General features: G+C 33.3%; 1 protein-coding gene and 1 long non-coding RNA gene across 4 annotated transcripts in view; one reads left to right on the top strand and one right to left on the bottom strand.

The window, feature by feature from the left end:
* The window catches only part of LOC111510348 (uncharacterized), a 226043-nt gene that overhangs the window by 151804 nt on the left and 46715 nt on the right, over positions 1-27524 (bottom strand). The window lies entirely within an intron of this gene.
* On the top strand, positions 5045-6349 carry LOC141480502 (uncharacterized). Of its 2 annotated transcripts, XR_012464389.1 has the most exons (3): positions 5067-5495; positions 5565-5657; positions 5959-6349. It is a non-coding gene; the product is annotated as an uncharacterized lncRNA (long non-coding RNA). The 2 variants fall into 2 exon arrangements; XR_012464388.1 differs by having other exon boundaries at positions 5045-5495; positions 5565-6349.

Here is a 27524-nt window from a genome sequence, read left to right as displayed (position 1 = left end):
TTGAAAAATATAGCAGAGCCTGAAGAGAGTACGGATTGTGCTAATCGAGGATATGTCGGTTTTTACATATCAAAGATGAGAGGAGAATTAGATACTGATATTGACAAAATTAATTTGAAATTAGATGGAGTAGAAAAATATTCCGTATCAGTGAGGGAAGATCTCATTACGCTTGGACTGAAATTAGTAGAATTTGTAAAAAAGTATGAGCATATGGATAAGGATATCAAATCGCTGCAATCTGATTTGAAAAAACAACCCTCGATAAGCATTCAAACGATCGAGCAAAAACGATGGTGAGCGATGATCATCTGTGAAAAAAGTCAATATAAAGCTGAAGTTGATCAAATTGTTACTCAGTATTTGTTACTTCCTAACGCTGAGCAGGTGATATTCATTGATGGAACTATAAATTCTGCGATTATCGTTTCTAAAAATGGGGTTGTGCTTCAATAGTCAGCGATTGCCGCAGCGGCAGCAGTTGAGTCAGCATAATGTATTTGGTGGAGGCTATGATCATGTGCATTTAAAGAAGCGAAAATCCAGCAGTCGATTCATTCCACGTATATCTGCCAAACGGTCAAGATATAGAATAAGTGCTAGTAGCCTGAACTTTCTCAAATCTATTGGCTTGAAGGTGCGATATAAAAAATAGTAATAACATGGCGACAATCACCACAAGTGATAAATTGGAAGTGTTCGAGGAGCCCATGTTCGACCATTCCCTCATCAGCCTTCATGAGCATACATATAAGCCGTATGGTTCACCATATTACAAAAATTCAGATGAAATACGAATTCCAATCAATTATCAAGATCTCATACTCGATATTGCAGATAGTTACATTTATATCGAGGGGAAGTTCACACCATCTGATGCCACAAAGCGGTGCTACCTATCCAATAATGCTCTCGCCTTTCTCTTCGACGAAATTCGCTATGAAATGGGTGGTGAGCAAGTGGTTGTTGTTCGAAAACCCGGCATAACTACCACAATGAAAACGATGATATCATTCGGAAAAACGCATGCAAATTCGCTACTACCGATAGGATGGGGACTCGATGTGAATAAACAAGATATATTCGATTCCGTTAGCAATGTATTTAGTGGTAAATTACCCTTGAAGTATCTCATGGGTTTTGCTGAAGATTACAATAAGGGGATAATGAATGTGAAGCAGGAGCTCATTTTGATTATAGCTCGCTCATTCAAAAATTCATTCATTGGAGAAGTCGATGCAGATTTGGAAATCAATAAAATAGAATGGAGAATCAGGCACATTGTGCCGGAAGATCGACAGAAACTGAAACTATTGAATCGCATAAATAAAAATGGTAATAATGCTAAAGTGAAGGTGGCTTATCGTATGTGGGACCTTTATGAATTACCCACACTTCGTGATACATCCTCGGATATATGGGCGGTGAAGACAACCAGCAGCCTCGAAAGACCACGATATATCATCATCGGCTTTCAAAACACCGACCAATCCGAAAATATGTCAAAAGATGTAACGAAATTCACACATGTGAATATTAATAATATTCGACTATCTCTGAACTCTGAAGTATACCCATATGAGCGTTGGAATCTGGATTTCGACAAGAAGTTAGACTCATCAGCTTACTATGCATATGAAAACTTCCAACGCAGCTACTATTATAAAACTATGAGTGAACCGATGATGGATATTGGTAGCTTTCGCAACAACCCACTATTCATTATCGACTGCTCCCATCAACCCGAAGCTATGAAGTCATCCACTGTCGACATCAAAATAGAATTCGAAACACGCAAGGTGAAGTTTCCAGCAAACACCAAAGTATATGCACTCATCCTCCACGATGCTGTTCTATCATATAATGCTCTTAATGGCTCTGTTCAAACTGGATTGTAATAAGATTGACATGTAATATGCTATGAAATATTCGATATTGATGAATAATAAAACACTCAATAATTATGTTATATCTTTTATTCACCAAACAATTAGATACAAACAAATATGGATTGAAACATTATTTTATTCACAAACATATACAACAGATTTCAAATATTTACAACACCATCATTTATCGCTTCTTCCAGTTGCGGGTTGGGACTCTGTGGTTCCAATTGATATTTCTCTATGATATTTTGCGGTAGGTAGGTGCATATGTCTTGAAGAAAATGTTTCAAGTCTGCTTCAATTATTAACTCACAGAACTCATCCAAATTTCTACTCCCATATGAATATTTATGACACAATGCCACACCGAGTTCATACTTCTCACTAAGCTCCAAAAGTTTTCGCACCTCTTCAGCATCGTAACATACACTCAAATCATAATTTGATGAATGTAGAGCATCAAAACTCAGATCAGCCATCTCCCAAGCCATTTTTCTTATGGCGGAATCCAAATCCACTGCTTCCGGCCACTCTTGGGCTGAATATTGCATCCACATATTTATAGAATGGTGAGTTCTGAAAATTCATAAATGGCATTCATTAGTTTGCAAATAATATAAAAAAAATACTCACTTGAAATCTGACTATGTCTATGAAGTGACCAAGTTGATACATATTTTATATTAATCTACCATATTTTCACTATTTACAAAAAAAAAATTCATAATTTCAAAATGTTCAATCTAAAACATTGAATTTCATCAATGATCGGGTTTTAGCACCAGGATAATCCTGCGAACTTTGACCCATATAAGTAAGTGTGAATTTGGCTTTGGATGAATTCACTTCACGAATGAAGTCTTCTGTTAATTGCTCTGTGACACGTTTTGGAAGCCATGCTTTAAAAGGAGTATCACTTTCCTCATCCAATAAAACTACTTGAATTGATTTACCATATCGTGTGGAATACATTGACATTTTTTCAATTTTATATTCTTTATCAATAACCAGAGCGTTTATAGGTTTCTGCTCTAAAGCTTCACTTTGTTGAATTATAGAAAAATTAATTTTTTCAATGTCAAATTTCAAATTATCCATATTCATAAATATAGTGAAATTACGGTTAATTAAAATAAAATATATATTTACCTCACTGACGAAAACGCCCTCTCGGATGGGTTGATACTCGTTGTCTTCACTTTGGAATTCGACAAATACTTCTGTTTACCTATTTGGGTATTTTAGTGTCTAAACTGAATGTGGAAGCATGATATTCTGAACTTATATAGGAATTACCAACAAGGGAGGGGGCAACGCCGAACCCCACTGTTCAAGGTTATATTCTGTGCACGTCACGATTTCATTCAAGGTCAACATTCAATGCCATGGAGCAAGCTCAAGGTAGTCGAAGTGTCGAACGTCAAGGTCAAACCCCACACTCAAGGTCAAACACCGCATTCAAGCTCATACTACGTGTACGACGTTCAAGGTTAGGTGACGTCATTCAAGGTCGTGTGACGTCTCAAGGTCAAAAGGGGTGGGGGGAGGCGTTCAGTCGGCATTAGCACCCTACTTCTGTAATAAGTAACTTTGCAAAAATACCTTAAAAAATCGATTGGTTGAAAATCGAATTTCATCATGTGATAACAAAAAAACAATTTGGTTTCATCAGTAACTCGAACATTGAAAAAGCTGTCATTCATTTTACGAAAACCGTAACCGACTCTTTGGAAAATTCCGATAAGTGCCTTGCAGTTTTTCTAGACTTAGCTAAAGCTTTCGACACGGTAGCACATGGCGAGCTACTGAACAAAACTATATAGGTACGGCATTCGTAGCCCAGCGTTAAACATTTTGCAAAATTATTTATCGAACAGAAAACAAACCGATAAAATTGACAAAGAACTTAGTTCCTCAAATGAAATCACAATTGGTGTTCCACAAGGCACAGTATTGGGGCCGATTTTATTTTTAGTTTACATAAATAGTATTGACTGTATAAAATCGGTTGATGATCTTATTTCATATGCAGATGACACGGCGATCATCTTTTCTGGCAAAACATGGCAAAAAGTATATCAAACAGCAGCAAATGGTTTGAAGGATATCCAGATATGGCTAAACTACAATCTCCTCAGTTTGAATTTGAATAAAACCAAATTTGTTTGTTTCACGTTGCTCAAAAACGATCAACCAATTGGCACTGCCCTAAAAATACATACCTGTGAATGTCCACAAAAGAAGCAATGTGATTGCCCTTCGATAAAAAAAGAGTCAAAGTTAAAATATCTTGGTGTAGTTCTGGATCAGCATATGAGATGGGACGAACATACCATATATGTTAATAAGCGACTCCGCCAGCTCACTTACAAAATGTATAATTTTAGAGAAATCTTAAACATTGAAAATTGAATGACGGTATACAGATCTTTAGCAGAATCGGTTATATACACAACGAACAATTTTCTATTTCGTTCCTAAATTTTACAATTTACTAGATCGCAGTTTGAAAGAAAACCTCTCATTTAACAAATATAAAACTGGTATAAAATAATTCATCAACCTTAACTATCTATCACTAGTGAAGTTAGTATGAAAAATATATATGGTTGATTGAAAGTCAGTTGTGTATATGGATGAAGATTGACATATTATATGTCTGTACGTGTGTAATTTGTGTATGTATATAAGTTCCCACACAGCACTAGATATTCATGGAATATTCCCTGTATATCATAAAACGAACGTATATATTCCAAATATTCATAGAATATTCTTGGAATATATACATGCCTTTAGAATATTCATAGAATATGCTTGAATGAATATGGCAGGATTATTCCCGAAAGAAAGTGCATAGAATGTCTATAAATGGATTATTCTCCCTTGAATATTCTAAGAATATTGTCGATCGAATATACCATATGGTATATTCTTAGAATATATCCCCACGGCATATTTTGGAATATTCTATACAATGGAATTTTGAATTATCTTATAATAACGTATTCAAATAATTCAATATTATTAAAAACAAAAATATTTGAAGATCTTAATCGAATGCATAACCTAATGTATATAACCCTGATAGTGTTAACCAGTTTTTGAACTCAACGCAAAGATTCTGGATGAATTGCTCCAACAGCAAACGACAAAAAAATTTGAATGGGCCAATAAATGAACCAATTGCATCAATAAATTGGTTAATTCTCATCCTATTTGTCTTTTTGTATTTGAAATTATTTAATTACAAAGCGAAAAATCCTGGAAACAGAGAAATGGGGAAGTGAATAATTGGAGTAAACGTTCCTCATTGGTCAATTGAAGTGTAGCGCGAGACAGTCGAATAAGCTCTGTTAAAGCGGCTGTCCCTTAATGCATGGTACATTTGCGTTTGCGTTAAATTCGACATTTGATTCAACATGGCGGTTGACGTGGCAGGTTCGCGTGTGTAATGCATGGTGTGTTGGTGTTATTATCAAAGTATAATTCTGTCACGTTCAGTGTACCATTTATAATTTGGGGTTGTCCAATTTGCAGTACAGCGAATAGTTTGATTTTGGATCTTCAAACAGGAGAGTTGCATCTATTCAGTCTTCAAGAAAAGTAAGTAAAATGCAATAGTAGGTATCGATAGTAAAGTCATGGTGATTAACCTACTATACCTCATTTTAGGTTCGAGGAGAGTTGGTGTGTGGGATTTGTTGGTTTGACTAAGTACATGTTTGAACTAGAGTGATTTCAGTTGTGTATCTTCAATAGAGAAAAGTAAGTGAATGACACATTCTTTTGTATCATTTGTTTTCATAATTTTTATCACTCGTTTCCAAGATAGTATCAATTTGCCCAAAAGGAAACAGAGTGGTACCTGGTACAGGCAGGTGCGCCAAGGAACTGAAAACGTAATGATTACTTTTCAACAAGACAATGCAAGTTGCTCTCCAAGTCATAAAATGTTGTAAATGTTCATGAGTAACCTATGCGAAAAATATCTATTTGATTTTTATTCCAGTTTTATTGTGCCACTTTCAAATAGTGATAATGAACGTTAATGTACATTTTGTTTCAGGTATTACTATTGAAACACTGGCTGATGCATTGTTGGACAAATATAAGGAAAACTGTTCTGGTGAGTAAAGTTTGAATAACTTTAAGTAAGTGAAATTCATTGAAGAACCCATCATACCACTCATTTTAAATACTTCATTTGTGGGTTTATTTTTCTAAGTGAGAAACCTAACCTAACCTATTTCATGATGTAATACACTTTTTCTTTTTCAATGAAATGATATATTTATTATTTTTCAATTAGTGCTGATGAATTCACAGAGTTGTTATTTTAGTATATTTTTTAGTATACATTTGTTTGAGAGTAGGAACATCCTAATTTGAATACATTTCTAATATTTGTAATATGACAGTATTCAGGAATATTTTATTCAGTGAATAAATATTTTGAATTAGATTTTTTATTTTTAATATTGGTTGAAACGTCAAATATATCAGTGTACCTATATTGTTTTTAAAATATATTTGTTTATGAATATTATGTGTTTTATTACTTGTGTGAATCTTGTATCAAAATGCAATATATACATGCCTAATAGCGGTTACTCGTCACATTCTTGGAATATTCCAAATATTCCTAGAATATTTATAAAATATATTTAAAGAATATTCTATGGTGTTTCTCTATTGTATATTCCTACAATAAACTAAGAATATCCTGAATATTTTATGAATATTCCTCGGGTTCTATTCCTGGAATATTCTTAATAGAATATACCTTAGATATTCTAAGAATATTATAAGATATTCCAAGAATATTCCCAAGGAATATTCTTAAAATATATCAAAGGTTCGCCAGGAACACTTCCAGGGAATATTCTCCAGAAGATATATATATATATATATATATATATATATATATATATATATATATATATATATATATATCCATGGCATATTCATAGCATAATACAATATCCTTAAATGTATATTCATGAAATATACCTGGAATATCTATTGCTATGTGGGTTTATATGAACGAACCACATAATAATGAATAAAGACATGGATCCTTGCCACATCAACCGCTCCGAAGAGTGAAATGTAAGATTAGAGAAAAAAAAAAAAGAACCAGATCATGAATCATAAATTAGAGAAGGCGAAACAAGGAAGAGAAAATATGGTGAAATTAAAAAAAAAATAATCCCAAAGGAAAAAGAATTATTCATTGAGTGAATTTTATCATATCCTACAAAAATTCAACTAGATAGAACGTATATTTTCTTTGATATCTGTATTTGTTTAATATAATTACCATTCATTTTATTTACCTAATGAAAACCCTAAATTATTCCAAGGGGATGCACAAAACAAGCGCCTCGAGTGCTTAGGAGAACCCTTGGGATAATAAAGGATAACTGTTATAATAATTTTTGTTTATGTAGTATCTTGTTATATCGAATTGAAAATGAAATTGAATTGAAATTGAATTGAAGTACAAGGTATGATACGAAAAACGCAATATTTTCCAAAAAAAATACGTTTCAGGAAATTTTTTTTATATGGAATGGGTTACGACAATTATTCGACAAATACTAGTTATGAAAATTTTAATAATTCAGTTATATTAAAAATTTTACTACAGGTGCTGTGCTAACTTTATATCAAGTTGGCAGGGCTACCCCTTATAAAAAAAATGGAGATGCACGACAATTATTTTTCTTTCACGACAAATTCTCGACAATTAAAGAAATATATTTCAATAATTTTACTGTAAGTTGACTTGTTAATTTTATGGAGATGGTAGTGAGGCGTTTCTTAATCAAAGTGAATGTTTTCTTGAGATTACAAGCACTTTATCCCACTTACGAAAATACCCAAAAAAGGTCGATAAAAAATAGCTGTAAACATTTTCAAACGTCCTATTACATAAAAAATAATATTCATTGATTCCAACCGTTTACAATAGTACTTTTGGAAAGAATATTACTACTGAGTACCATCTATCTACCACTAAAAGATTAACAGATCACTATCATCGTAGTCCGTTACATATAGGTTGATAAAACAAACATTACACAGTCTCGCCAATTTCGTTCAAGGTAAAACTCTCCCATTCATTTTGGCAATGAATTTTAATGGTTTCATCGTCACCAAAATCGTGCATTGAACTTGATCGCTGCTGCGTAGTAACCTACAATATAGCCTACAAAGGCAGTCAAGGTGATATATTGACGAACAAAATTATTAATTATTTTGATCGCGAGACCTTTCTAGGTTGTCAATTCAATGTTGCCCATAAAGTGACTGACACTTCTCTCTTCGGTACTCGATTAACTCATCATATTTAAAAAAATTCATAGATTTTTTGATAGTTCCCAGCAGCGTATACATGTACAGTGCATTCCATTTGAAACGAGCCACCCTGAATAACTTTTGGTACAATGATTTGCAGGGAAAATAAAAAACACGTCAACCATAGTATACATAGTGACACATTTTGACATATTCACATTTGATCTTACTTTCCCTATCGCACCCCCCGAGCAGGTCACCTTTTTTTTAGGGGATTAATTGTTTTGCATTATCAGATGTTCCATGATGAACAGATTTCAACAAAGTAGAATACATTATAGTCTGAAGATCATAGTTTGCAAGATAAAAATTATTTGAGAACATATTTTAAACAGACAGATTACCTAACAGGTGAAGTTACAATTGGTGTTTCTGCTTTTGTGAATTCTTTAGAAGAAATGGTTTATACGCTTCGAGAACGGATTGAAATAGTGGCCGTATGTTCAATGATAATCATTCAGGAAGAAATGAACGACACAAATACGTTTCGGAATTATTGAACAAACTTATAGAAACTAGATCTGTTAACAATAAAAAAAGCATTACCGTTCAGGAGTTTACGATGAAGCTATTTGTACTGCAGGTTTAAGGCACTTTGGACTAATGGTAAATTCGCAATCTCTTACTAAGTTATCTCGAGAATCAGGAACCAGTACAAATGTTTTCAGGATCCTTCATAAGTATAAATTTCATCTATATAAGATAAGACTATAGTTTATGAATTGAACGAAGATAATTTCGATAGACGACAGAGTTTTGTAAAAGTCTCACTGAACGGATCAACTTGCATAAGAATTTCTTGTATAAAATTTGTTTTTCGGATGAATGTACTTTTAGTTTACTGGAGAGGTGAATCGGCAAAATTGTTGATATTGGAGTGATACGAATCCTCATTTATACCGTCAAGTTCATACCCAACGATATCAAAAACTGAATGTTTGGGCAGGAATTTTAGGTGACCACATCACAGGACTTTTTTATCGATGATAATTTGACTAGCAATAGATATTTGGATATGTTGGAGAATCGAATGATACCGTGCATCAATATTTCGATTCAAAAATTTTCCTGAAAATAGATTTCAAAATTGCCTTCAACATGATTCATAGAAACATCATGCTTCGTAAGGTTAAAGATTCGTTTCCAGGATCATATCCCTTCTTAAGTCGGTGTTATAAATCAACTTCCTTTATAAGTATTGGTGAACATCTGATGCAGTCTGAGGGAGGTGTTCAACAATGTGATCCCTTTAGGACCTGCTCTTTTTTGTCTGACCATCAACAAACTCACTAAGTAGAAGTTTATCATCCGAATTAAATTGTTGGTATTTGGACGATGGCTCAATCGCTGGCAATGAAAACATTGTTTCAAAGGATTTAGAAAAAATAATTGATTATTCAAAATATCTTGGGACTTAAAATAAATTTTGATAAATGCGAGTTGATTACTCTTTTAAATTTGAATAATATTTCCGAATCCATCATTTTGAAAATGGCTCCTGGTATAAGAATTTTTGAAAAGCCAGAACATCTTCGAGAAAAACGAGAATCACTCAAATTGCGGACCACCAGATTGAATGAACTTCCTAACCGCGTTGCATTTTTTTTGCACTCTGTTCTTCCTGGTTAGGACTAAGTTTATTTTCATCTTCATTGGTTGGTAAGAATGGTAGTTCAGTAACCTTTTACTGGCACATGGTTTCCTATATCATTTTGTACGTAGGACATTACCTGAATCTCTGCATACACGCATACCTAGGAACTATTGTTACCTTCTTCCTCAGCTGTGAATTGTAAATGTTCGTTGAAATGTTGAATGTTGTTAACGCTTCCTCAGTTCTCCCACGAGAAACAGATAGAATCAAATCATCCAAGTATCGTTTAATGAAAGGAATATTATAATGGATTCTATCTTTTATTATGAATATAATCTCAGTGAGTATTTACGCTAATCGGTATCCTGATAGAAGATTACCAATTCTTTGGCACAAAATGGATGTTTTAATGAACGAAAGCGAAAAAAAAAAAACAAAAAAGACTACATATGAGAATAACACTGTTCTAGATCAAATGGTATTGAAAACCCTTAGTTCTACCAGACAAGAAGCAATGGATTATGATATTTCGAAATCATCAATACAACGTATTTTGTCAAAAATCCCATCCATACAAAATACATATGGTTCAAGGACTACATCCAGGTATAGTCGAAATAACTGGTATTGTGCATACTTAAAGTGTCGGCGCCGTCTAAGGTCAAAAAAACCAATATAAAGAAATAAAGCCGCTGCCAAGTAGTCCACGTGATTGGCTGAAGAGTCATGAAATTAAACTTTAAAGTCATGTTACGGTGACGAATAGAATGCGAGCCGTCGTGTTGTTAATGTTCAGTTCAGGAACTGATCGTGATTTGGGTGTTGAAATTCGATATTGGTGCAGTTATAATTACTTAAAGTTTTTGTTACTTGTTCAAAATGTGGCATCCTTGGACAAGTACTAATAGTAATAACGAGTGTGATAACAACGCAGACTTTTTCTTGTGTAGTGATTCCAATAGCGATGGTGAACAAGGCGAAGAAGAGATACCAGTGAACAAGATTCGGATGCATTTGAATATTGAAACACAGAGAGTATGTTTTAACGTATATAAGAATCCACATCTCAAGTTTGGTTTCGAGGGAAACAAAGTATTATGCAACATCAGATTTGACCGAAATTCCTTTCTCAACTGTACGTAAAATAGACAAAAACAAACCTTATGAACGCAAGACGCGATGTGATACGGGATTACCAGAACCATTTAAAAAAATTGGCGTCGGTGTCGCGACGCCCTAATGGATGACGCCTAGTGCTGGATCTCTACGTAAATAAGAGGACCCTTTGACACCAAAATTATCTGCTTTAACGAAATATGGTTCATTTTTCAGATATTTGCCCGTGGAGTTTTATACGGGACATATATATATATATATATATATATATATATATATATATTTATATATATATATATATATATATATATATATATATATATATATATATATAAATCTTTAATGGATTTCAAATCATTTCATATAATATTAGACAATGTAAGTCCGAACTAATGAAATTCATCGGTATTTTTGAGTTGTCACTTTTCTGATCGTATGTTTACGAATGCAACAAAAACTTTCCCTCACTTCAGAAATTTATGTATATATATATATATATATATATATATATATATATATATATATATATATATATATATATATATATACATAAATTACAGCAAGTAATTTTTTCGTGTAATTCAGCGTTCATATGAAAGTATATAGTCACGATTTAATGTCATTTGTTTCAGAAGAGTTGAACACTCAAAATATTCTTCACAAAATAAAAATCAATATAGTTTTCGTTTCACCAATTGATTCCAATGCATAACAGATTCGCCTTTAGTGGGATTATGAAAAGATACGAAAAACAGCTTTCAGAAACCCACGCATAAGCTTGATTTCCTAGCTACAGAACTGTTTCCGAATTAACATTTTAATAACCCGAATGCGGTCTTGTTGTATAATTAGTTGTATAAACAGGGGTTATTTAATTTATGATGAAACAGATATTCAAAATCAAGTGTCAGGGGTGTTCGGAATATAATTAATTATATTTTCTAGTGAGCTTCGCTCTTGCAATATTTCAGGGCGTGTTCTGAAGTGTGGGAAAGTTTTTGTTGCATTCGTAAACATACGATCAGAAAAGTGACAACTCAAAAATACCGATGAATTTCATTAGTTCGGACTTACATTGTCTAATATTATATAAAATGATTTGAAATCCATTAAAGAACCAACACAATTGAAAAACTAGAAACAATAGTTGAGAATAAAAATTATTTTGAACAAAAAAGAAAGGAATTGAAATTCGGGTGATGACGTCACTAGAAGACGATTGTGGATACTAACAATCGAAACGTCGTGAAGTAACTTGGCATGGAATTTCTTAATTATTAATTGTTCTATTTTTTACTTGTATTTTATTTCACTGCATTTCCATTTTGAGGTTTGATTTTTCATTTGTTTTGGTTCATGTATACGATTTTTTTGTGGGTTTTGTCCCATATAAAACTCCGCGGGCAAATATCTGAAAAATGAACGAGAATATCCATATTTCGTTAAAGCAGATAATTTTGGTGTCAAAGGGTCCTCTTATTCACGTAGAGATCCAGCACTAGGCGTCATCCATTAGGGCGTCGCGACACCGACGCCAATTTTTTTAAATGGTTCTGGTAATCCCGTATCACATCGCGTCTTGCGTTCAAAAGGTTTGTTTTTGTCTATTTTACGTACAGTTGAGAAAGGAACTTCGGTCAAATCTGATGTTGCATAATAGTTTGTTTCCCTCGAAACCAAATTTAAGATGTGGATTCTTATATACGTTGAAACATACTCTCTGTGTTTCAATATTCAAATGCATCCGAATCTTGTTCACTGGTATCTCTTTTTCGCCTTGTTCACCATCGCTATTGGAATCACTACACAGGAAAAAGTCTGCGTTGTTATCGCACTCGTTATTACTATTAGTACTTGTCCAAGGATGCCACATTTTGAACAAGTAACAAAAACTTTAAGTAATTATAACTGCACCAATATCAAATTTCAACACCCAAATCACGATCAGTTCCTGAACTGAACATTAACAACACGACGGCTCGCATTCTATTCGTCACCGTAACATGACTTTAAAATTTAATTTCATGACTCTTCAGCCAATCATACCGATTAGCGTAAATACTCACTGAGATTATATTCATATTAAAAGATAGAATCCATTATAATATTCCTTTCATTAAACGATACTTGGATGATTTGATTCTATCTGTTTCTCGTGGGAGAACTGAGGAAGCGTTAACAACATTCAACATTTCAACGAACATTTACAATTCACAGCTGAGGAAGAAGGTAACAATAGTTCCTAGGTATGCGTGTATGCAGAGATCCAGGTAATGTCCTACGTACAAAATGATATAGGAAACCATGTGCCAGTAACAGGTTACTGAACTACCATTCTTACCATCCAACGAAGATGAAAATAAACTTAGTCCTAACCAGGAAGAACAGAGTGCAAAAAAATGCAACGCGGTTCAATCTGGTGGTCAGCAATTTGAGTGATTCCCGTTTTTCTCGAAGATGTTCTGACTTTTCAAAAATTCTTATACCAGGAGCCAATTTCAAAATGATGGATTCAAAAATATTATTCAAATTTAAAAGAGTAATCAACTCGCATTTATCAAAATTTATTTTAAGTCCCAAGATATTTTGATTAATCAATTATTTTTTCTAAATCCTTTGAAACAATGTTTTCATCGCCAGCGATTGAGCCATCGTCCAAATACCAACAATTTAATTCGGATGATAAACTTCTACTTAGTGAGTTTGTTGATGGTCAGACAAAAAAGAGCAGGTCCTAAAGGGATCACAATGTTGAACACCTCCCTCAGACTGCATCAGATGTTCACCAATACTTATATAGGAAGTTGATTTATTACACTGACTTAAGAAGGGATATAATCCTGGAAACGAATCTTTAACCTTACGAAGCATGATGTTTCTATCAATAATGTTGAAGGCAATTTTGAAATCTATTTTCAGGAAAATTTTTGAATCGAAAAATTGATGCACGGTATTATTCGATTCTCCAACATATACAAATATCTATTGCTAGTCAAATTATCATCGATAAAAAAGTCCTGTGATGTGGTCACCTAAAATTCCTGCCCAAACATTCAGTTTTTGAGGTCGTTGGGTATGAACTTGACGGTATAAATGAGGATTCGTATCACTCCAATATCAACAATTTTGCCGATTCACCTCTCCATTGAACTAAAAGTACATTCATCCGAAAAACAAATTTTATACAAGAAAGAAGAAGAATAATATGAAAAACCAAGTTTAAAAATGTCTGGAAATGGAAGGACTCCAATTCGAACATTTATTGCGCCAATAATTTTTTTGGGTGCCTATATAAATTACTTCATTTCAAGTTTCATAACAATTGAGTATAGTGTTCGTTTCGAATGTTATTATTGCTATCATTTCTTTTTCTGCTAATTCAAACACATATAATATATTTTTGATGTAGATATGTTTCAAATAATCATAAAAGGTTTTCTTACTCGAAGTTCACTGTAGAAAACGCTCAGAGCAATGGAAAAAATAAGAATAGGTACCTAAAAATAAAAAAAAAACTCTCGAAAAACTACATAGGGAAACGTGAAAGTTGCTATTATGTTTTCATTCATCTCAGTCAACCAATTTCCAGGGCCCTAATTTAAAAGGGAATAATTCACACAATCATAATCGAATATTACCGAAATATCCAGAAATATAAAATTGAATTCAATTTCTTAGTATGGAGTGAACGTCTACGATACAAAAACTCAAAAATTCAAAGATGGGGTGGCCCAAGTCAGATGACACCTTGTATAAAAAATTCTCAGAGCCCACATCAAGTGTCAATAGCAAAATGTTGACAGATTTTCAATATGTCTGCGAATAAAAAAGATATAGACAAAAAAATAATTTGGGATTTTTTGGTTTTTCCTGTATATCTCCAGAAACAAAAGAGCCTATAATCGATTTCTTTACATCATTGAATAGGTCTCTAAAATACACAACTTTGCCACAATTTAACCGACATTCTATCTCTTGTCGTTTACGAGATCCCCATGTACAGAAACGAATTTAAATAGCCCTGTATATTATATATATATATATATATATATATATATATATATATATATATATATGTGACGTGAGGAGTGACGAATATAATCGCCTGCTTTGCCTACGTTCCGGAAAATTCGTATACTGTACCTTCTCTACCTATTAGACGACTTATGGACTATTATAGCACAAGGAGTAAACTTCAAATCGTAATGGGATGTGATATAAACCATAGAGGTGAGTTATTTGATTATATACTAGAAGAAGGGCTGTCTGTAATAAATGGGAGCTCAGAATCAACTTTTGTCACCAGCAATAGGCAAGAGGTATTAGACTTAACCATCATCTCACATTCTCTGAATAACAATATACACCATTGGACTGTATCTATTGAACCTTCAATATTGAAACAGGTCTAAGACCAGTAGTGAAATATCATCACTTAGAGTCTACTGACTGGGGCAGTTATAGAAACTCCCTTCAATCGCACTATGAGAACGAATTCATTACCATTTATAGTTGTGATGATATGGATACAGTAGCGGTGGAACCAAAAGACTTGCAAAACTTAGAAAAGAAGTTTAAAGATTATTCAATCGTGCTGAAGAGTCAGGTAACTAGCAGCTTTATGAAGCAACTCTAACGACATACAACAAGGAGATTAGAAAGGCAAAACGGGAGTCTTGAATGAAGTTCTGTGAGATTGCAGTTGCTGTATTTCTCGATATTGAAGGAGCATTTATTTGACAATACACTACCTGAATCTATAATCTATAGAAGGATTTTGGAAAAGCTGAATACACTTATTTGAATTAATGAATCGAAGAGGTTTTGTATTAAAGTGTACAATATTTTAAAATTCTTGCAAAGCGCTTACATGCATCAGTGCTCACCTGAAAGTAAGTGATCTAGTTGAAAAGGGAATTTAGTGAAATTGAAGTTGTAAAATTTTTTAAGGTTAAGAAATTTGGAAAAATTGTTTGGGATTACTTACTTGTCGTAGTTTTCAAGAATGATTACCATACCAACTAATAAAAATTGAAGAATCCTTCAAAGTGATAAAAATATTGATAATTATGCCAAACGATAATTTAAAGTTGCTTTATATTTCTCTGTCAATATCAACTAGGTTGGAATTAAGAATCATCGGGTATCCGTCTTCTTTTATAACGAAAATCTGAATAAATTTCACCAGGATCTTTCGAATTCAAGTCCATTGTAGTGTATGAAAAGTCAATATAATCATTTCATTTAGAATAGCCAGATAATTATTTTTACATAAGTTCATACAGTTTGTATTTTTCATGTGCAACAGTTAACTGAAGGCTAGGTCACATTTTAATGATGGAAAGTTACTGTAGAGTCAGCACTTCCGGTACTGGGTCAATGGCGCTGGGACGCTCGCAAAGGTGTCATATAGTCCAGTCAATGATTTTCACCCATATATTTAGATTTTATTTTGCTCTGAAAGTGGATGCGATCCCTTCTCAGGAGTGAAAAAAGTTTCATTGAAAATAAGGAGAATGGACGGCCTGACTAATTCTAAGCAACTTTTGATCTATAAAGTTTATTCTGAAAATCAATACTTTTTGACCTAATCGCGAGTGAAAGTGACAATTTTCAAAAAGACCCTCGTTATTAGACGGTTTTTAGTTCATAACTCAAAAAATAATATTTTATCGAAAAAATTATATACATATACAGTGTGATCCATTTTTAATCGATTTTAATATTTTTTTTATAAATGTCAAGTACTAAAAGGTATACCTTGGAACAAAATTTTAAATGTTTATTGAAGTTTCAGGGCATACTACGATATTTTTTCTTAGTCGAAAATCGGGATTTTTCATTAGCGATTTTTTTATTGAAAAAATCACTACGCCATTGGATTCAGAGTGCCTCTAAATAGGTGTGATTAAAATTTCGTGAAAAAATATTCATTATTAACAAAGTTATGACAACTCAAAAATTCGAAAACTCACATAGCTAACAGTCACAATATATAATTTTTTATGATTTCACCAATAAAGTGCCGCCAGATGAAAAAAAAAAACAAATAGCGTAAGTAAATATTTCTAATGAAAATAACGAAATTACATTCACACAATTCAACTAACAATGAAGCAAAAAATTTTAATAAACGTAACTAATAACTAATTATTGAAATGTTTCGATTCAGTACAACAATTGATTCTAACTCATATTCTAGTAGCCTCTACTAATCCACCACGTATTTCGATACATGTGTCGTAGCGCTTACGAATGTTTCTGATTACGTTCCTTAGTTCTTGAGGGCTAATATCTGCACATACCTGTCGAATTCTTGCACAAAGTTCATTTCTATCTCTTGAGCGGTTTTTGTAAACCTTTCGTGTGAGAAGTCCCCAGAGAAAAAAGTCCAAAATTGTGAGGACTGGAGATCTGGGTGGCCACTCTATAAACGGACTACCACGGCCTATCCATCGGTTTGGAAAATGTTCGTTAAGCCATTGTCTCACAGCTCTGGCATAATGAACTGAACACCCATCTAAGTGGACAATTAAATTTGATCGTTCATTGATTGGCAGCTCGTGGATAGCATCCCAAACTCTGTGTTTAAAAATTCTAGAAACCTCTGCGCATTAATGTTTTCCTCAAAAAAGAAAGGACCAATAATTTGTTCGTTCAATATCCCACACCAGACGTTGATTTTTTTGGGAATACTGGCTTTTACAGTTTATTACCCAGTTAGGATTATCCGCTGCCCAATAGTGACAATTCTGTGATGACACTACTCCATTTGTAGTGAAAGTGGCATCGTCGGTATATAAAATATTTTTAGGAAATTTCTATTGTTTAAATATTCCCCTTGGGCCCATAAACGATATTCCAGGCGTCTTGCTTCGACGCCTTCTTGACGTGTGTGTGCTTGAAAGGTTTAATATTCTTCGCCTTAAGACATCTCCGAATAGTTTCTCGTGGAATATTCAAATTTGAAGTGGCATTCCTTATACTGGCAGTAGGATTATTTCCGAAATAATCTAAAATGATTTGATCATTCCTGTCTTTCCTGTTTCGTCTTTGTACAGGATTATTTTTAAAAATAATTTTTGATACTGCACCAGTTTCATTGAATATTTTATTTATTTCATTTACCGTGCCGCATCTAATACGAATACGATCTGGATGTCTCTCGTTAAATACTCTACAAACCTCTCTAGCACACTAACGTCATCTCCCGAAAGGCGTACAATTTCAATTTTCTCTCTTACGCTCAATCTTGCAGCCATGACACAAAATAATTCGAAGAACTGTAAGGTGAATTTCCCAAGGTAGACCTTTTAGTACTTGACATTTCAAAAAAAAATTATTAAAATCGGTTCACAACTTCAAATTTTAGAGGGGTGTTTCCATTAAAAATGGGTCACACTGTATATATTTTTTGAATGATGCAACTAATTTTCCTTTACTTTCAGTATTTTGATATTGAATGAATCACAAAAAGGATTTGAAGCTTTATAACTTCTATTTAATTATCTGCGAGCGCTTTCGACAGCTGGTCGTACTGTCATCATCTAGGCACTACTCCAACTCGTTTGAGTAGAGTCTGATGTTTTTGTTATGAAACTCAGTATTAGAAATTGTGAGTGCTCTTGATTTTAAGTTCCTAATAATATTAATTTTATTGTTGAAACTGTGTTGTGGAAAATAATTAATAAACCTTTCTGAAAAAGTAGTTTTGTGGTACCAGTCGACTTTTAAAATCTGGTTAAGTGTTCTCAATATCTTAGTGTCTAAAAAGGCTAGGGAAATGTCTTTTTCCAATTCTGCTGTGAATTTCAATTTTGGGTGGAAGCTTTGAAAAACATCAATAATTTCCATTTTCAAATTTTTGGGTATTGAAGTGAAAATATCATCAACGTATTTTTTGAAAAACGGAACTAAAAAAGACAATTGTTCCAGACTACAAATATCCCGACTAGGAATGGGAAACTGTATGTCACCTATATGTGCAGATCTAGTGATAGATAGATAGATTTCTTTATTTTCTTCATTATGACGAACATTTACATTTCGTATAGGAATTGTTAAAGTACATACACATATTCAACATAAAACAAGTAAATAAACAAATACGAGGTGGAACAAATACAAATATTCAGATAAAATATGAATAATCGTGAGGCAAAAAGATTGAAATATTCATTCAGTGTAAAAAAACAATGTTCGAACAAAAACGACTTCAGTTTATTTCTGAATTTCATTGTGTTTTTGGTGGTTTTCATTATATTTGGTAATTGATTGAAAATTTTAGGTCCCAATAATTTAGGAGAATTTTGAGTAATTTTATATTTAGGGGTCTTAGTGTATATCAGTCCCTTTTGACGTTTATCAAAATTATGGATATCACTTTTCAGGGTGAAATCGGTTTTGTTCGTAAACACATAGACGCATAACTCAAAAATATATATACACACACTAGAGTTAAAAGTTTATATCTTTTAAAAATTATTTTGCAGGAATCTCTCTGAGAAATTAAACATCGAAGTATTGCTTTTTGTGCAATAAAAACATTCTTGCCCATACGGGTGTGAAGTTATCCTCATCCACAACGTACACTGAGAAAAAAATATCGCATTATTATTTTTTCCTTTAGTAAAATGTACAAAACAAAGTACAAAGTCAATTTTTAAATATAAGATTTTTTCAAATTTACACCCCATTTTCACCCCTCATACGGCCTGGAAAACTATAACGTGAAGTTTTTCTCGTCAAATCGGGTATCTGGAATAACATACCTCAATCTTGTAGGTGTACAAAGTCGATTTTTCAATATATGATTTTTTCAAGATTCCACCCCATTTCCACCCCCTCAGACGGCCTGGAAAACTATAACGTGAAGTTTTTCTCGTCAAATCGGGTGTCAGCAATAACATATCTCAATCTCATAGGTGTACAAAGTCAATTTTCAAATATAAGATTTTTTCAAATTTACACCCCATTTTCACCCCTCATACGGCCTGTAAAACTATAACGTGAAGTTTTTCTCGTCAAATCGGGTATCTGGAATAACATACCTCAATCTTGTAGGTGTACAAAGACAATTTTTAAATATAAGATTTTTTCAAGTTTTCACCCCATTTTCACCCCCTCAGACGGCCTGGAAAACTATAACGTTGAGTTTTTCTCGTCAAATCGGGTGTCAAGAATGACATATCTTAATCTTGTAGGTGTACAAAGTCAATTATCAAATATATGATTTTTTCAACTTTCCACCCCATTTTCACCCCCTCATACGGCCTGGAAAACTATAACGTGAAGTTTTTCTCGTCAAATCGGGTGTCAGCAATAACATATCTCAATCTCATAGGTGTACAAAGTCAATTTTTGAATATAAGATTTTTTCAAATTTACACCCCATTTTCACCCCTCATACGGCCTGGAAAACTATAACGTGAAGTTTTTCTCGTCAAATCGGGTATCAGGAATAACATACCTCAATCTTGTAGGTGTACAAAGTCAATTTTTAAATATATAATTTTTTCAAGATTCCACCCCATTTTCACCCCCTCAGACGGCCTGGAAAACTATAACGTGAAGTTTTTCTCGTCAAACCGGGTGTCAAGAATAACATACCTTAATCTTGTAGGTGTACAAAGTAAATTTTTAAATATAAGATTTTTTCAAATTTCCACCCCCTTTTCACCCCTCATACGGCCTGGAAAACTATAACGTGAAGTTTTTCTCGTCAAATCGGGTATCTGGGATAACATACCTCAATCTTGTAGGTGTACAAAGTCAATTTTTAAATATATGATTTTTTCAAGATTCCACCCCATTTCCACCCCCTCAGACGGCCTGGAAAACTATAACGTGAAGTTTTTCTCGTCAAATCGGGTATCAGGAATAACATACCTCAATCTTGTAGGTGTACAAAGTCAATTTTTGAATATATAATTTTTTCAAGATTCCACCCCATTTTCACCCCCTCAGACGGCCTGGAAAACTATAACGTGAAGTTTTTCTCGTCAAACCGGGTGTCAAGAATAACATACCTTAATCTTGTAGGTGTACAAAGTAAATTTTTAAATATATGATTTTTTCAAGATTCCACCCCATTTCCACCCCCTTAGACGGCCTGGAAAACTATAACGTGAAGTTTTTCTCGTCAAATCGGGTATCAGGAATAACATACCTCAATATTGTAGGTGTACAAAGTCAATTTTTAAATATATAATTTTTTCAAGATTCCACCCCATTTTCACCCCCTCAGACGACCTGGAAAACTATAACGTGAAGTTTTTCTCGTCAAATCGGGTATCAGGAATAACATACCTCAATCTTGTAGGTGTACAAAGTCGATTTTTCAATATATGATTTTTTCAAGATTCCACCCCATTTCCACCCCCTCAGACGGCCTGGAAAACTATAACGTGAAGTTTTTCTTGTCAAATCGGGTGTCAGCAATAACATATCTCAATCTCATAGATGTACAAAGACAATTTTTAAATATAAGATTTTTTCAAGTTTCCACCCCATTTTCACCCCCTCATACGGCCTGGAAAACTATAACGTTGAGTTTTTCTCGTCAAATCGGGTGTCAAGAATGACATATCTTAATCTTGTAGGTGTACAAAGTCAATTATCAAATATATGATTTTTTCAACTTTCCACCCCATTTTCACCCCCTCAGACGGCCTGGAAAACTATGACGTGAAGTTTTTTCTGTCGGGTAGATCATCAGGAATAACATATTTCAATTTTGTAGGTGTACAAAGTCGATTTTTCATGTTACGTTTTTTTTTTAAATATTTACACCCTATTTTCACCCCTTCAGACAGTTTAATAAACTAGGACGGTTCTGTTTTTTTACTAATTTAGTCAATAAGCGTATCATATTGAAAAATGGTAGGAGTGCAGAGTCGGTAAAGGAAAAAATAATAATGCGATATTTTTTTCTCAGTGTACGTTGTGGATGTGGATAACTTCACACCCGTCTTGCCCATTGTTGAGTTGCCCCACAAGCAAACACCGTAACGCAACCTGGATTCGACCTGAGCATAATAAACCTTCATTAGTTGGTCCTTATTAAGAACAACCCTCAAATTTCTGAACATATAAGTTACTGAGCTTAACTTGGATACTAGCTGATCACAATGGACATTCCAATTCAAATTTTCATCGATATGTATTTCTAGAAATTTTGCAGTTTGAGTACTTTGCAGGTTTGTTTTACTGCTATTCTGATCAAGTGTTTCGACTTTGTTTTGGTAATTATAAAAACGAATTACTTGAGTTTTTTTTGGTATTTAAGACTAGATCTTGATTTTTGAGATATTTGGAAGTCAGAGTCATAACATCTTCATATTTATTAATTAAGACATCTGTTCGTTTATCAGATATAAATAACAATATATCATCTGCATAGGCATAAAATAGGGGGTATGAAATTTCTCTATCTACATTGTTTATATATACAGTATGAAGAGAATCGGTCCCAGGATGGATCCCTGTGGCACCCCAGCCTGAACCTTTTCATTTCGGATGTGGAAGAACAGATAGTATCTCCATAATCAAATTTATGAGACACGCATTGATTTCGATTAGTGAGAAACGAAGAAGCCCAATTGAAAGAATTTCCCCTCAGACCGTAAGATTCCAGAATATTCAATAATTTTACATGATTGATGCAATCGAACGCCCTGCTTAAATCACATAAAATTGCAGCAGGGCACTCGCCCGCATCAATAAACTTCACTAGGTCATCATAAAAACTAAGTAAAGCAGTTTGAGTTGATTTTCCTGATCTGAAACCATGTTGCATTGGTATTAAAATTCTATGAAAATTCATTAATTCCATTGAACGTTCCAAAAACGCGTACTCGAAAACCTTAGAGAAGCTCTGGGAAATAGTGATTGGTCGAAATTCTCTAATGATGATAGTTTTTTGTTTTTTTGAATAGGAATTACTTTTCCAACTTTCAGAACCGTTGGAAAAGTACCAGTTAGGAAAGAGAGGTTCACTATATATGTAATTGGTTCAATAATGACGTACAATATTTTTTTTATAATAAAAACAGGTATTTCAACTATACCCGATGATTTTTTGTTTTTCATTTTTTTAATAATCAACTCAAGCAATTCCATTTCACTGTATGGCTTCAGAAACATTGTGTGTGGATTAGAGTCAAAGCCAATGTTGCTAGGGCAGTTTGTATTATAATCTTCTACGTTAATACTTTGTACCAAGACTTGATGCGCTTCAATAAAAAAGTTGTTGAGTTCAGTCACAATAAGAGAAGGATTTTCAATGATTTGATCTCCTTTTTTGATAACGATATTTTCACATAATTTCTTACCTTTGTTTGAAAGTTCTGATACGACACCCCACACTGTTCGAGGGTTGTTGTCAGACATAGTTATTTTCTCCTGAGAATACCTTTTTTTTGTTTCATTAATAAGTTGTATATGACTTTTTTTGTTTTGTTTGTACATTTCAGTTAAAGAACAGTTATTTTGCTTTTGACTAAAAAGATGCTTTAATGAGGAACTAGACTTTTTTATTGTATCATCTATCCTTTATCTTTACTTTTTAAGTACCTTTTCCGTTTAGGGAAACTAATTTCGAAGTTGTACATGGAAATGTTATGGAATTGACGAAAGGCTTCATCACATTTTTCATATGCATAGATGCAGGACCAATTTTCCCTCTCTAAAAGGTCTTTAAAATTTGTAATGTTTTTCTCATTGAAGGATCTTTTCATCTCCGTTTTATAATTTACCCTCAAATGGAGATTTTCATCGAGTTCTAGTAATACTGTGCGATGATCAGATATATTTTATATCTATAACGTAACACAATTCCCCGTCCGTATAATTCGAAAAAATTTAGTCTATTATGGTGCAGTTGGTGTTTGTGATTCTTGTGGGCCAACCAACCAATGAGCGAAGGTCATAACAAGACATTAGATCACATAATGATTTGAAATTTTTATTCGAGTATAAATCGAGATTGAAATCTCCGCAAAAATAATAAATTATTCCAGGTTAATAAACTGAGTTCATTGCGTCACGAATATTATTAAAAAATATATCAATGTCCCCACAAGGGGATCTGTAGAAATTTATTATCATGAATTTGAGTTTATTTATTGGAAATAGGCTAGCACAAATCTCAATATGTTATTCAATGCAATACTTGCCAAAATCAATCACATCTGTTAAAATATCATTTGTCGACCATATGGCAACCCCTCCACATTTTTAGTGGGTCTCGTATAAATGATGTCTGGACTCCAACAACGTAGTCTAGAACAATTGTCTTTTTCAGTTCCGTTTTTCAAAAGATACGTTAATGACATTTTCACTTCAATACCAAGAATAAAAAATGGAAATTATTGATGTTTTTCAAAGTTTCCACCCAAATTTAAAATTTACAGCAGAATTGGAAAAAGACAATTCTCTAGCCTTCTTAGACACTGAGATATCGAGAACACCTAACCAGATTTTAAAAGTCGACTAGTACCACAAAACTATTTTTTTAGAAAGGTTTATTAATTATTTTTCACAACACAGTTTTAACAAGGAAATTAATATAATTAGAAACTTAAAATCAAGAGCACTCACAATTTCTGATACTGAGTTTCATAACAAAAACATCAGAATTATAGAAGATTTTCTTATTAAATAATGACTCTCCTTCATTGGTGAAAAAAATTATAAATGAAAATAGACAACCTACATTGGAAATTAACAATTCAAAATATGTCAGAATTCCTTATGTACATAACCTATCTGAAAAACTTGGATCAGTTCTAAATAAGGAACACATCAAAACTGCGTTTGCAAATGCTAACACTGTAGGTAAAATATTTTTTTCGAAACAAAAAACGTTATAAAATTAACTGCAAGGATTATCCAGAATGTTATGTAGGGCAAACGGGACGTTACTTAAAAAACAGGTTGTCTGAAAATGAAAGAGATACAAGGAAGTTGAATATTGCCAATCCAACAGCCCTCGTTGAACACACAAGAGAAAACAACCACAGTTTTGACTTTGCAAACCCCAAGATTTTAGTTATTCAATCTTAACTAGGTAAACGACTGTTCAGTGAGATGATCCACATTTTCAAACAAAAAAGTGTTAACACTAGAAGGGACATAGAAGAACTGAATAGTGCTTATTTTAATTTACTAAATCAAATTCCTTAATATTTTAATACACATTAGTTTTCACTATCCTGTGTAATCTGATATCCTACTATTGTTTATGATTTTTTTGAAAAAGGCAAACAAAAACGTCCATTTCTAATCAGTTTGTCACCCTTGATATCGTTTTCAATGTGTTTGTGGTGTATGTGTTTTCACATACACCACAAACACCGTATTAGGAATCACACGTTAAAAGGTAAGACCTCGTTAATCCTTAGCTCGCACAAGTTTCGACTTCTGAGGGTTGTCGTTCCTAGGGGTGCGACAGCTGGTTAACGGAAAAACATATTTTAAACAGACAGACAGATTTGGTTAGTCCTCATTTTGGTTTGTACCTATGTTGGCCGACACATATATTTTAAAAGTTTTTTTGACATGGATAACTAATGTTTGGTAAGGGCACTTGTTTATTTCTCTTTTACATATGCGATTGTATAAACTATATAAATTTTGCAATATGTGTTGACATACTGTTCACTTATTAAATTATTTTATTATAGAGCCCTGATGATGGATTTAATAAGGTGCGAAACGTTGGCATAAAACTAAATTGTTTATCTACGAACATTTTTGATTCCTTTCCTAACCAATAGAAAAAACCGCATTTGCTAAAAATTATTTGAGTTGAAAACGAGCCACCCTGAATGAACTTCTGTACAATCTGTTACCTAGGTTTCATAGGTGTTTTTGTGAAGTATACTTCAAAAAAGTCTAATTATGCCTTTTGCGTTAAGTTTGAATTCGATATTCTCTTCACTTTGTATTTGTCTCATTCTACAATAACGATTACCAACAAGGTGAAGTTACAATTGGTGTTTCTATTTTTGTGAATTCTTGAGAAGCAATGGTTTGAGTATACGCTTCGAGAACGGATTGAAATAGTGAGTTTGTACTACTGGAATGGAAATAGTGCTATAGCTGCTGCCCGTATGTTCCTCCAGGAAGAAATTTACGACACAAACATGTTTCTGAATTATTGAACAAATTTATGGAAACTGGACCAGTTAACAATAAAAAGCATAATCGTTCAGTAGTTGTCAACGATGAAGCTATTTGTACTGCAGTTTTAGAGCACGGTGGACTAATGGAAAATTCGCAATCTCTTACTGAGTTAGCTCGAGAATCAGGAACCAGTCGTAGAAATGTTTTCAGGACCTCAAAAACTGAATGTTTGGGCAGGAATTTTAGGTGACCACATCATATGACCTTTTTTTATCGATGATAATTTGACTAGTGATGAATATTTGGCCAGAATGGCCACCAAGGTCTCCGGATCTCACTCCTGTATATTTCTTTTTCTATGGAGTCATTGGAAGTGTAAAGTGTATGAGAATGAGTCTATCCGACCCTCCATCGCAACCCGCTCACACCTATTCACACTCGACCAAATAAACTCAGCTTTTTAACAAAGCCGAATAGTTTGTATTATGAGTGGTCTTTCACGTCAGATGGTAAGAGTACAACAACATTAGAAGATTTGAGAGAGAATATCATGAGGCATTGCAGAGAAATAACTCCCGAGAATCTCAACCATGTGAGGGTGGCAATGGAAGCTCGTTTGTACCATTTTATGGAAGTTGGTGGAAACATTTACTATAGAAATTTTTTTTCTTCTCATTGTCCAGTCATCAGATTTTCATTCAAGAATTGTCATGTGCTACTCTAAATCTGTCAGATTTGACAGTACTTTCGAAAATCCTCAGAAAATCAGGTATTTTTTTGAAAATTTCGAAAAATGCCAAAGAAAAAAGTTGCTCAGTTACCAATTTTATATCCTTCCTCGAAATATGGACATTTTTTTCTTCATTCTTATTACACTCGTATTTCTTTTTTTAGCAGATTTGTATCCCAGTAGTTGCATAAGAGTTCGAAATATTTTGATGCAGTGTACACCCAACAGTGAGACTGTTGGATGAATACTGTTAGACGTAGTTATCGAGCGAATAATAATGCTTCTTATTCTTTATTTTCACCATTAGATCTGTGAATAACATTGAACCAAAATAACTATAACAAAATTACCAACAAAACATCATAACATTCATTTCTTTATGCCAATAATCTTATAAAGAACCGGAATTCATTATTCAGTATGCCGTCCTTCACGTTCTATACAAATTACATTCTTGTTATTCATAGAATTTGTGGTATTTTCAATAAAAAGGAGATTCATGTTAGCACAACACTCCCGAATGGTATTCTCTAAATGTTCTTTATTTGCAAATGGTCTGTGCTTATACACTTTTTGTTTCAGATAACCCCATAGGAAAAAATTCATCGGAGATAAGTCCGGTGATCTTGGTGGCCAATAATCTTCCCAATCTCGTCCTATCACTTTGCCCCTAAACAACATAACCAGATAACAAAACCTTATTATC

This window comes from Leptinotarsa decemlineata, unplaced genomic scaffold (assembly GCF_025532065.1).
Source record: "Leptinotarsa decemlineata unplaced genomic scaffold, Ldec_3_MD MMD2_P_RNA_scaffold_9, whole genome shotgun sequence".
Taxonomy (NCBI): domain Eukaryota; kingdom Metazoa; phylum Arthropoda; class Insecta; order Coleoptera; family Chrysomelidae; genus Leptinotarsa; species Leptinotarsa decemlineata.
Note: the sequence above shows the minus strand (reverse complement) of the source record. Positions and strands in the feature narration are given on the sequence as shown.